We start from the raw sequence: 12691 nt of genomic DNA, 5'->3' as shown, positions 1-12691 counted from the left end.
ATTGGCTATATCAAAAGGGGTGCATCAGCTATGCGTGAAAGCGTGTATTTATTTAACATGGGGTATTTGAATTATATATTCGGACGTGCAAAGTGTGTCCAATATCACCCCTTGGGGGAATTGGTTCCTGTAGCCAGACGTGCAAAGTGTCTTTGATAGCTCTTGTGGATTCTGAAGGCGCGTGAGGCGTTGTAGGGAATTAATTGTTATAGTCGGGCGCTCGAAGCATATCCGATAACACCTTTAAATTCTAAGGACAAGCCATGAGCTATAGGGAATTGGTTGATGTAGTCGGGCACTCGAAGCATATCCGATAACACACCTTAATTCTTGCTTCAGACGTCCACTGCATTGGTTGCGCCTCGTTTATATTATACTTTTTTTCTTCTTGGAGTGGATGCCAATAATCATAAAGGAGCAAATAGTTCAAACTTTTAGCGACTGTATTCATAGTGGGGAATTGTATGTTTAGGATACATTGAAGTTTATACGTGTAAATTTTTGTATATGAATATAATAACGTAATAAAGTGAAACATAACCAAGCGAGTGTCCTGCTACTTATTTCTCGTGATGAGGATTTCGCTGCTTAGCCACGTTTCAAGGGTATGGATGTTTAAGCTTCGAAGTTACCATACAAGGGAGGTCATGTTGATCTTCATAACGGTATTTTCTCCTTGATCTCGTTAAAGCGTGTTGTGTATCATCATGGTTGCCTCAAGATCGGTAAGAAAGACAATCTCCTCTCCATGGAGGTTATGGTAATTAAGTCTGAGGTGCATGGGTGAGGCCATGACATCCAATGTTTACGTGAATAGTCTACCCATGATGCAATTGTAAAGGCTATTGTGTTGGATAACTATGAGTTGGGTCAGGACAAATCAAATGTTTATGCCTTCACAAATTGATACCATCAACTCTATATAGCCCCAGGGGCGAGTGATCGTCCCGTTAAATGCCTTCAGATCCGAACTACTATACAGTATCAAGCTTCCTCGGTCAAAGTATATCTTCTCAAACAATCAGAGTAGAGAATGTCACATGAGCTTCTTCCGTCTATCAGAATCCGTGAGATGTCAAATTGTCCCACAATATCCATGATTACCAAGAGGAGTAACTTCTTGGGATTCCTCTATCCTTTTTGGGGTCTTAGAACCCCTACATGGTCCATTTTTAGGTGTTAGGCAAAGATTTGCCTCCGCCCTTGTAAATGGCCATCATCTCAGCAATATTTCTCTTGATCGTTCCTTTGAAATGGGGATTTACACAAGGCGTTCCACCAGTGATATCGAAGATATACAAACATTTTCCTTTGCTAGTTTCTCCTTTTTCAACATTATGACCGGACTTAGGAACTCTAACGGGTGATCTATTTTTTAGGATCCTTCTCGGCCATGTCTACTGCCTTGGACATATTCAGATGGTTGTCCCATTTTGATTAAATATTCGAGCGTATTTGAGTTACATGCAATCGTCATTATTGTGGCCATGTCCCTTATGGAAACAATAGTACTTGGATCTATTCGTCTGGTCAGACTCTTGCATGGTGTTAGAGGGTTGAATTCTTGCTTTTCTAAACTCAGTATTCGCACACTCTTGGTAGATTCTTCTTGGGGAATTTTTATAGGAGTATACCTATCATACCAGTTGTATGTTCCTTTATCATTATCCTCTCTTCGCCTACGTGGATCCTTTCCCAAAGGGCGTGATCAGAAAAATAGCAAGTGTACTATTTTTACCGATGTAGTAATAAGGAGTTTTATTTCCAAGTATCGATCTCAGCGATTGCGTAGGAAATACTTATTTAACTTTGATTCTATCAGAACAAAAATATAATGGTTTGGTTGTTTTAGGAATTTCAGCAATAAACACAAAAGACAGTAAAAATGTAATTGATTAAGTTAAAGCATGCTAGGGGAAGTGGTTGATTTAACCAGTTATGAATTCAGTCAAGGTTTCCTTAATACATATGACACATTCAATTACCTAACCTCAGAATGTTCTTCCTTAAGTCCGTAAGGAAGAAACTATTAAACTACCAATTCTTACTCAAATGTCCATTCAATTAATCATTGGTTTTAACCATAAACAATATCAAGGTTTGCGGTGGTTTACAAAAGTTACTAGTCCTAGATGATGCAATCATAAACCTAATTGTGTGAAAACCCTAACAATCACAATCCTGTTATTGATAGTCATAGATCAATTTGTATTTGTCCGATACAAATGCATAATAACATCACACAATTGAATTGAAAGAAGTAACATAGTAATAAGGAAATAATTTGTTCAAATTCATAACATACGATCAAATCAGGACCACCCCCCTAACATAGGGGGTTTAGCCTCTCATAGTAGGAAACGAAATCATAGTATGAAAATTAGACATTACAAAGAACTAGGAGATTTGGATCTTTAATGGTCAGAACCCTTGAATCTCGCCGTCTTCGAATCCTCCGTAGTAGCTATCTTCTCAATGCCGTGTTTTCTTTCGTACGTCAAAAAAGTGTTTTCTCTTTTCCCTTCCAAGCCTTCTAATAGCTTCAGATGAATCTCCTCCAAGCAAAAGGTCCAAACTACCCTTAATGAGCAGAATAGGTTCACAAAGCAAAAATTTAGGTTTCCAAGCCGCGCCCAACAACACGGGCCGTGTGTGTACACACGGGTGCCCGTGTGTGCTCTCCAAAATGGGCATCTTCAAATCAAGCTACAGAGGCAACAACCCGGGCCGTGTTCCTCCACACGGGTGCCCGTGTTAATGCACTGTTTTAAACAACATGGTCGTGTGTCACCACACGGGTGCCCGTGTTGATCTCTGTTTTTCTTCTCCCATTTTGCTTTGCCTGACCAACAACACGGGCAGTGTTGTAGCACACGGGTGCCCGTGTTGACCTGCTGTCTCTTCATATTTTTGCCTTTCTGAGTATCCATAACTTCATTATTAATGCTTTTAAACCTGTGCAATGGCCTGTAACAATAACACTACCAAACGAAGCGTAAAAGAAATCTTTTTGACATAAACTTGTAATCAAATGCAGTGCGATACCAAACCAACAAAACATGATAAATGACTCTGAAGCAACTATAAACAAACATAAATCTTACCAAAGTAATGAAAATATGTCGGATTAACGGTGGGAATTCAATGGAAATGGTGACCGATCACAACCCCAAACTTGTCTCATTGCTTGTCCTCAAGTGATGTATTGAGTCCAAACAAAGGTCACCCACGAATTCATTTTCCACAATGCAACCTAGTCTTTCACAATTTGTGTTATTCCTTTCCAATTGAGTTTCAGGTCTCCCCGACTCAGGCAGTTTGCCACATTTCCACATCAGAAGCCTCGTCACCTGCAAGTTTTTCACACACTCACAACATCTCTCATGGTTAGGGGTGTACACTCACAGCACAGTATGCAATACCAAACTCTTAAATTTGAATACATTCTAATGTCACGACAACAGCAGATTCCACACACTTTACGAGGTCTTTTTGGGTTGTAACGGGGCTTGGGTACGGTGGGATAAACACAAAAAAATGGATAACAAAGGGTTTTGAACTCGGCAGTCATGTTGTGTGATTTTTCTTTCTCCTTTTCTCGTGCATCACGTATACTCTGGGGGTTAATTTCACTATTTTGACTCTTTTTCTACTCAAATTTTTCGAGCATTTTATAGGTGTTAGAGTCTTAAGTCTCGGCAAGTGCATTTTTTCTCTTTTTTTTTTCTTTTTTTTTCTTTTTTTTTCTTTTTGGACATACACAATTCTTTTCTTTTTGTATGATCTCTTATTATGCATTTGCCTTATCTTTCTAGATTACTACCCCAAACTTAGCTTTATGCACATCTTGCAACTCACAACAATCATGTCGAGTGATGGAAGGAATGAATGATTAATGGTTAACATGGGTTTATGATGAACAAAAGGCTATGGCTCAACGGGGTTCACGAAGGGAAACATACAGATAGGGATGACTAGAAAGGCCCTGGCTAAACAAACAACTTGCCTCAGTGTGTGTTGTCATGCTGTGACGTGTCAAAAGGACATACGCAAAATCAGAGTGATAGAGTCATACCTGGTTGAACTCTCATGCTGATATTCAGTGTTTGACTTTTTGTGATCTCACCATGTTGGTTAGCTTTGCAAGCTCTGAAGCCTCCTCGTGTTATGTGGTTCTTTTCTGACTTGGTTTTTCCATACCGCTCTCTTGGTCCGGTGTCCCCAAATTGTGTCCGACTTTATTTTCTCAAGGTTGCATCCACTACGCCAAAAACTGGAATAGACAGCGCACCTTAGAGGGCGCTTTATTACAAAAGCGCTCTCTAAAGTGAAGCGAAAAAATAAGGAGCAATAGACAACGCACTTTAGAGGGCGCTTTTGTAATAAAGCGCCCTCTAAGGTGAAGCGAAAAAATAAGGAGGAGATAGAGGGACAACAATACATGGCGCTTTTTAGAAAGCGCCCTCTAAGGTTACCCTTAGAGGGCGCTTTTAATAAAGCGCTGTTATAAGTCCATGTGCATTTCCAGCTTATAAAGCGCTTCTGGAAAGCCTTAGAAAGCGCTTCCATAAGCGCCCTCTTACGCCCCCTTTAGAGGGCACTTTTTTAATAAAGCGCCCTCTAAGGTGAAGTGAAAAAATAAGGAGGAGATACCTTAGAGGGCGCTTTTAATAAAGCGCTGTTATAAGTCCATGTGCATTTCCAGCTTATAAAGCGCTTCTGGAAAGCCTTAGAGAGCGCTTCCATAAGCGCCCTCTTAGGCCCCCTTTAGAGGGCGCTTTTTTTCCACAAGCGCCCTCTAAGGTCCCCTTTAGTAAACATTAAAATTATAACATACTGCGCGTTTTGTTATTTCACTCTCTGTTATTTTCGTTCTTTTTCACGTTAGGGTTCTAAGGCGTTTTCCTTCCACCTCTGTTAGATCTACATTATTACTGTGCGTTTCATCCTTCTACCAATCAAAGGTACACGATGTTATTGTTACTACGCGTTTCATCCTTACTATTGCTTTGTTTTAGCTTTGCCCAATTTCAATTTTATGTTATTGTTTTACTATTGCTTTGTTTTAGCTGCGCGTTTACTATTGCTTTGTTTTAGCTTTGTTTTAGCGCATGCAACGGGACTACATTACCCAGTAGTTAGGGTTATACGACCTATGAACATCTGATTTTGTGTCAACACCAGTATCATTAGAAACCTAGGTCCGAATGTGTTTGAACTCTTCTGAAATTGTTTTTTATTTATTCTAATTAGTAATGGATAATACATGGATGTCTTCCAATCGATTGTCGAGAGAGTACGAGAATGGGGTATCAGAATTCGTTAAGTTTGCCGTTGCGCACGCCGAAGACCCCAGTAGAATGATATGTCCTTGCTTGGGTTGTTGTTATGGGAAACGGGTTGACGCAGTTCAGTTGACATCGCATCTAATGAGGCATGGAATTGATCGAAGTTATACATGTTGGAATTGGCATGGTGAGAAAAGTAACGAGAATGTTGAACCGGGTGATAGTACGACCCATGCCTCAAACTATAGTGGCGCAGATACATACGATTGTGATCGAGTTGAAGAGATTGCAGAAGCACTTGAAGGAGATCTTAAGGATTGTCCCGAAATGTTTGAGAGGTTGGTAAGTGATGCAGAGAAACCTTTGTATGATGGTTGCACTAAATTCACAAGATTGTCTGCGGTATTAAAGTTGTACAACTTAAAGGCGGGCAATGGATGGTCGGATAAAAGTTTCACAGAGTTATTAGCCCTTTTGAAAGATATGCTTCCTGAGGATAATATTCTTCCCAATCGAACATATGAGACCAAAAAGATGTTGTGCTCTATTGGCATGAGCTATGATAAGATACATGCATGTCCAAACGATTGCGTTTTGTTTCGAAATGAGTATGCATCGTTAAATGAGTGTCCTAAATGCGGTGTCTCGCGATTTAAGAACAAGTTGTCTCCAGCAAAAGTCTTGTGGTATTTTCCTGTTATTCCGAGATTTAGACGCATGTTTCGTAGTGAAACCGATTCAAGACACTTGACCTGGCATGCAGATGAAAGAATTATAGATGGAAAGTATCGACATCCGGCAGATTCACCACAGTGGTTGAAAATTGATAATGATTATCCTGAATTTGGAGAAGAATCAAGAAACCTTCGCTTGGCATTATCTACTGATGGAATGAACCCACACGGTATCCAGAGTATCTCACACAGTACATGGCCTGTGATTATTATGATTTATAACCTACCTCCATGGCTATGTATGAAGCGTAAGTACATGATGTTGTCTATGTTGATTTCTGGACCTAAACAACCAGGGAATGACATAGACGTGTACTTGAAGCCCTTAATCGAAGATTTAAAGATTTTGTGGGAGACCGGTGTGGAGGTTTATGATGGATATAGGAAAGAAAGTTTCAACTTGAGGGCGATGTTGTTTGGCACAATTAATGATTTTCCAGCATACGGAAATCTATCAGGGTATAGCATAAAAGGTCAATGTGCGTGTCCTATTTGTGAAGATAAAACAGATTGGAAGCGCTTGGAGTTTGGTCAGAAGAATGTCTTTCTCGGTCATCGGAGATTCTTAAATTCAAATCATCACTACCGTGGATGGAGAAAGGCGTTCAATGGAGAGACAGAACAAGGCAGAGCTCCACCTATATTGACGGGTGATCAAATTTTTGAAAACGTGAAAGATTTGGATACTCAGTTTGGCAAGCCTTTTGCCCACACACTTGTCAAAAGTGGGTGGAAGAAGAGGTCAGTTTTTTTTGAATTACCGTATTGGAAGTCCTTGTATGTGAGACATTTTCTTGATGTTATGCATATTGAAAAAAATGTATTTGAAAGTGTTATTGGCACGTTACTCAATATACAAGGAAAGTCTAAGGATGGCCTTAAGGCAAGAAAGGACTTGATAGCGATGGGAATAAGAACTGAATTAGGACCCTTGAAGAAAGGAAAACGAACATATCTACCGCCTGCTACTTATACTCTATCTAGAAAGGAGAAAAAAACATTGTGTAAGTTTCTAAGTGAAGTTAAAGTTCCAGAAGGGTACTCTTCAGATATTAGAAGACTTGTGTCTATGAAAGACCTCAAGTTAAAGAGTTTAAAGACCCATGATTGCCATGTTATAATGGAACATTTTCTCCCAATAGGTATACGTTCTATTCTTCCAGAAAAAGTAAGAAGCTCTATAACTAAGTTGTGTTATTTCTTCAAGTCAATTTGCAGTAAGGTGATCAATCCTGCGATCTTACCAATGTTGCAAAAAGAAATCGTTATTACTTTGTGTGGGCTTGAAATGTTTTTTCCTCCATCATTTTTTGACATAATGGTACATCTAGTTGTTCATCTTGTGAAAGAGACACAATTGTGTGGACCAGCTTATATGGGATGGATGTACCCTGTTGAACGTTATATGAAAATATTAAAAGGGTACGTGAAGAACCGAAGTCGACCAGAAGGTTGTATGGTTGAAAGATACATTGTTGAAGAAGCGATTGAATTTTGTACTGAATATTTGTCTAATGTTCAGTCAATCGGACTCCCCAAGTCTCAGCTTGTCGAAAAGAAAGAAGGAAAAAATCTAATTGGAAATAAAATCGTGGCAGTATCAAGGGTCGAACGGGATCAAGTGCATTTGTATGTTCTGCACAATGAGAATGAGGTTGAGCCGTATGTTGAAATTCACAAGGATGTTCTCCGAGGTTTAAATCCCAATAGAAATGAAAATTGGATAGTACGAGAGCACAATCGATGTTTTATACCTTGGTTTAAGGATCATATTTATTCAAAGTATTATTCAGATCCCGCTTCAATAACAGAAAGGTTGAGATGCTTAGCATATGGTCCAAGTTTCCATGTTTTTTCTTATAGCGCATACGCGATTAATGGATACACATTTTATACCAAAGAACAAGATGATAAAAGTACTATGCAGAATAGTGGTGTCACCGTGGTAGCTGAAGCAATGCACATATCAAGTGTGAAGGACTTAAACCCCAAATTTGCAAATCTGTCGTATTTTGGTGTTATCGAGCGCATTTGGGTGTTTGATTATGAGAAGTTTCAGATTCCTATATTTGGTTGCAAGTGGGTTGAAAATAATAACGGCATTCGAATGGATAAGTCAGAATTTTTGCAAGTGGATCTTAATAGGGTGGGATACAAAGATGAGTCTTTTATTCTAGCCTCTCAAGCTAGACAAGTGTTCTATGTCAATGATTCGAAAAGTACGAAATGGTCTATAGTTCTTTTTTCCAACAAAATAGTTGATGAAAACACTGGAGATCAAGGTGATATTGATGTTGAGATTGAATCGTTTACCAGAAATGATCAAGATGAGAATATTATATCAAATGATTCATATATTAGAAATGATCATAATGAGGGTATTTGGATCAATCCAACCGTCCGTGTTGTTAAGAGACATGTAGAACATATTCCAACCAAGAAAAGAAAGAGAACTTAGTGAAAAAGGTACAGGTCAAATGATTTTAATTGTGCTCTTTATTACAGGTAAAATGACTTTTATGATTTTAATTGTTTTTACATTTGTCATATGATTTTAATTGTTTTCTTTATTACAGGTAAAATGGCTATTATGAAGTCAATCATTCGTGCAAGGGGCAAGGGATACTCGAAGACTGCTGCTAGCAAAAAAAACATACATCTCAGAGATGCTTTTGCTACTTAGTTTTATTTCTTTTTAAGTTATGAATTGGTTGTATATAGAATCTTTAGAAGTTAAACGATTATATATCAGTGGATTGTTGTATATGTATGGATTGTTGTATATAAGGCTTGTTGAATGCAATGTGTGAAAAAGGGCTTCAAATTATATAGTTTTGGGTGTACTGCTTCAATATACAGGTTGTCTAAAATAAATAAAAAAATATAGCGCTTTTTAAAAAAAAAAATTTAAATAACCACCCACTTTAGAGGGCGCTTTTACTGGAAAGCGCCCTCTAAAGTGGAAACATTTAGGGTTTAGAGGGCGCTTTTACTGGAAAGCGCCCTCTAAACCCTTAAAAGTTTCCACTTTAGAGGGCGCTTTCCAGTAAAAGCGCCCTCTAAACCCTTAAATGTTTCCACTTTAGATGGCGCTTTTTTTAAAAAGCGCCCTCTAAAGTGGCCCTTAAAGGGCTTAAAGAGCCACTTTAGACAGCGCTTTCACTAGGAAAAAAAGCGCTGTCTTTACATATGCCAGCGCCAGATTAGAGGGCGCTTTAAAGCGCTGTTATAGGCCAAAAAAAGCGCCCTCTTTTCCCTTATTTGGCGTAATGATCAACTTCCGGGGTGCCTTATCAGCCTAAGTTTGAGGGGTGTCATTCATCCACTACCATTGATCCCGGGATCGTCCAACCGTTTCTCATCACTCTGTACACACAGTAAGTCCAAAAGAAAAGAAAACAAACAAAACAAACAAACACACTAATATAACGATAACAACAAAAACAAAACAAATTGAAAGAGAATTAAAACATGAAAAGAGAAAACCCCCTCACACTTGAACTAAACATTGACCTCAATGTTTAAATTCAAAAACGAAGGGGACTTATAGTGATCACTGTTGTGGAGGAGGTGGAGGATCGTGCGGGAAATGCAACATCAGACGTTGCATCATGGCTTGCATGTCATCCATGACTGTCCCTTGTCGGAACAGTTCCACACCCTGTCTGTCTAATTCCGTACCTTGTCTGGTTTGCTCGGTGCGGAGAGTTCCCATCTCAGTTTGGAGCCAACCTCACTGGTCCTGAGACATAAAAGAGGATCATTCACCATGTAGGCTCGAATCATGTGGGGGTGGCATACCATGGGTAGCTGGCCTCTCATGTTCTTCCATTTCCTCACCTGAAAGGTCATGGTCAAACTGAGCATCATCCCTTACAGATGGGGCTGAACCTGTATACAACCAGTTAGCAACATTTGCAATGCTAATGGAACCAGGTGCTGGTAGTGCGAGCACTTCCACATTGTGAATCACCAGAGAGTAATGAGTCGGTATGATGGCAATCATTTGCTGATTGACTAGAGTGTGCATGTCGATCTTAGTCTTTCCCACCACTGCAGTTTCTTCCAGCAAGAGTTGATCATACCCAAAGTGGCCCGCAATCTGCGTGATCATACCACCCACAGAAATATCACTGGTAGTTGCGTGGCCAACTTGCTTCAAATGATTGGCGGCGAAAGCAGCTGCATTGATTCGCTCATTGTGGGCCATGCAATGAAGAAAAAATAACTCTCTCTTAGCAGCGACCCCGATACTATCACCCCGTCCGAACAAGGTGTAGGCTAACCCTTTTTGTGCATATCTGAAGCAAGGGTTATGAATCCCAGAAGCTTTTCCCGAGTTAGGGTTATAGCCAGTTTTACCTGTAATAGCCCTCTAGAAATCAATTGCTGAAAAAGTGTCTGGAGGGGTTCCGGGTCCAGATACCGGGAGTCTCAGAATACTCCCAAGTTCCTCAACAGATAACTCGTGATCTTCATCGAACAATCAGAAAGTAATTTGACCATAAAATTCCATCTCTGAACCTGTCCACCTTCTCCTCATCTTAAACTCAACCGTACTTAAGAATTCAAGTGTGATACGAGCGAAGGTCGGTGCTTCGAATTGCATGAATTCTAACATACCGATGTTGTGAAACATGCGGTGCACCTCTTCCTTTAAACCTAACTCATCCAGTGTAGCATCACACATATATTGTGTCGGAATGAGCTTACGTTTAGCGAGAATCACATACCTCTCTTGATGATTCGGTTGTTCAAACAAAATGCCATGAGGATTCGGAGAGCGTCTAGCCTGTTGCTTCGACCGAGAAGATGTGGCTACATCCTTCTCCTTGCTTATACGTTTTGGGGGCATAATGGTACCTGAAAAAAAATTCTCAAAATCCAAAGAACAGATTAGTGAAAATTGCCACCGTCACTGTGTAGAGGACGGCGAGAGGAATAATTTTTGTGAAGGTGAGATGAGGTAAAAGTGAGTGGAGCTATGAGAAAAGTGGAGCTTAAAGGGTGGAGGCTAGGTTAACAATGGAGGAAGAGAGAGAGAGAAGCTTTCAAAAAAACAGAAAAAGTGAGAATAAGTGGTGGTGAAGAGATTTAATATCAAGTGGGTCCCAACATTAAAAGTGCCCAAAATCACAAAATTTCAAAAATCAACCCGTTAAGAACAACACGACCGTGTTCCTGCACACGGGCGCCCGTGTTAATTCACTGTTTTAATTAACACGGTCGTGTTCCTGCACACGGGCGCCCGTGTTAATCCACTGTTTTAATTAACACGGTCGTGTGTCACAACACGGGTGGCCGTGTGGATGCCCAGAATTCCCTCTTGCTAGCACAACACGGGTCGTGTGTCACCACACGGGTGGCCGTGTGGATGACCTGTTTTCCTCAATTTTTGAATTCTGCTATGCTTCATAGGTATGGTCTCCAAGTTCTCCTTTCGCTGAGAGGTGATTATGACTATACTCTCCAAGTTCTACTCCTTTCCTGCAACAACATTCCACACACACACAGAAAAGAAAAAAAACAAAATAAGTTAACAATCGAACACGTGGGTTGCCTCCCATGAAGCGCTTCGTTTAACGTCGCATGGCTCGACGGTTGTCCACCTCATTAGGCGAGGCGCACATGGTCAATCAATCCCGACTCTTGGCCTATGTAATAGGGTTTCAGCCTTTGCCCATTCACCTTGAATATATCCCCATTGTTTTGGTTCTTAATCTCTATTGCTCCGTGGGAAGAGACCTTATGCACGACAAATGGCCCGGACCATCTGGAGAAGTTCCGAAATAAACGGGACCGAAGGATATATCACCATTATCACTAGAGAACCCCATATCTGATAGCAACATGATCATCTGTACCACCCAGGGAATCCTGAAATAAACGGATCCCCACTGATAAATACCACGGACAGAACTCCGGCGTCTCAGCAATAAATACCCATAAATCTGACTCATAAATAGGACCCAGATCAAGAACTGAACCATTAGTCACCATCAAAGTCACCATGAGAACATGCATCTGTAGGAATCAACCCTCCCCTCACAGGTGAATTCTAATAAGGTAATCATAAGGCGGATAATGGTCTCGACAATCGGACAAGATACTAAACGGGTTTGCCCTTTCGGGTGTGCCTTGCAGCTCTCATAAGATCATCTAAACCAAAGATCCGAGAAAGAACGGTCACCGAAGTCAACAGCTCAAATGAGGTGACTCAACCAAAGTGGATACTCCACAAAGGAAGAGCTCTCTCAAAAGAACCTCGTCCGACTTGTGGTATGTCACGTCGCCAAAAACATGTTGACCTAACATGAGAGGCAACATGAGACCACACTAATCCTAGGTGTATACTCGGGCCTGGGTTTTAGCCCCACTCAAAACACCCACCCCAAATCAGAGGAACCAACCTGTACAGAATCCAGCACAATGATAATATGATGCATGCAACCATATATGCAAATATATACACAGTATAATAATCATACATGCAATAAATAAAGCAACACAAGCAACCAAAACTATCCTAGAGAGCGCTAAGAGTGACTCGCTTAGGGAAGATGGACCAGCCAGAGGTCAACTTCTTTAGTCTCCAGCAGAGTCGCCAGCTGTCGCAACGCGAAAAACAACCGGCGGGAAAAGACACAGAAACAAAGCCGCCACCGTGCG

Source organism: Lathyrus oleraceus, chromosome 4, assembly GCF_024323335.1.
Source record: "Lathyrus oleraceus cultivar Zhongwan6 chromosome 4, CAAS_Psat_ZW6_1.0, whole genome shotgun sequence".
Classification (NCBI taxonomy): domain Eukaryota; kingdom Viridiplantae; phylum Streptophyta; class Magnoliopsida; order Fabales; family Fabaceae; genus Lathyrus; species Lathyrus oleraceus.
The sequence above is the reverse complement of the archived record's forward strand: the minus strand, read 5'-3'. Positions refer to the sequence as shown.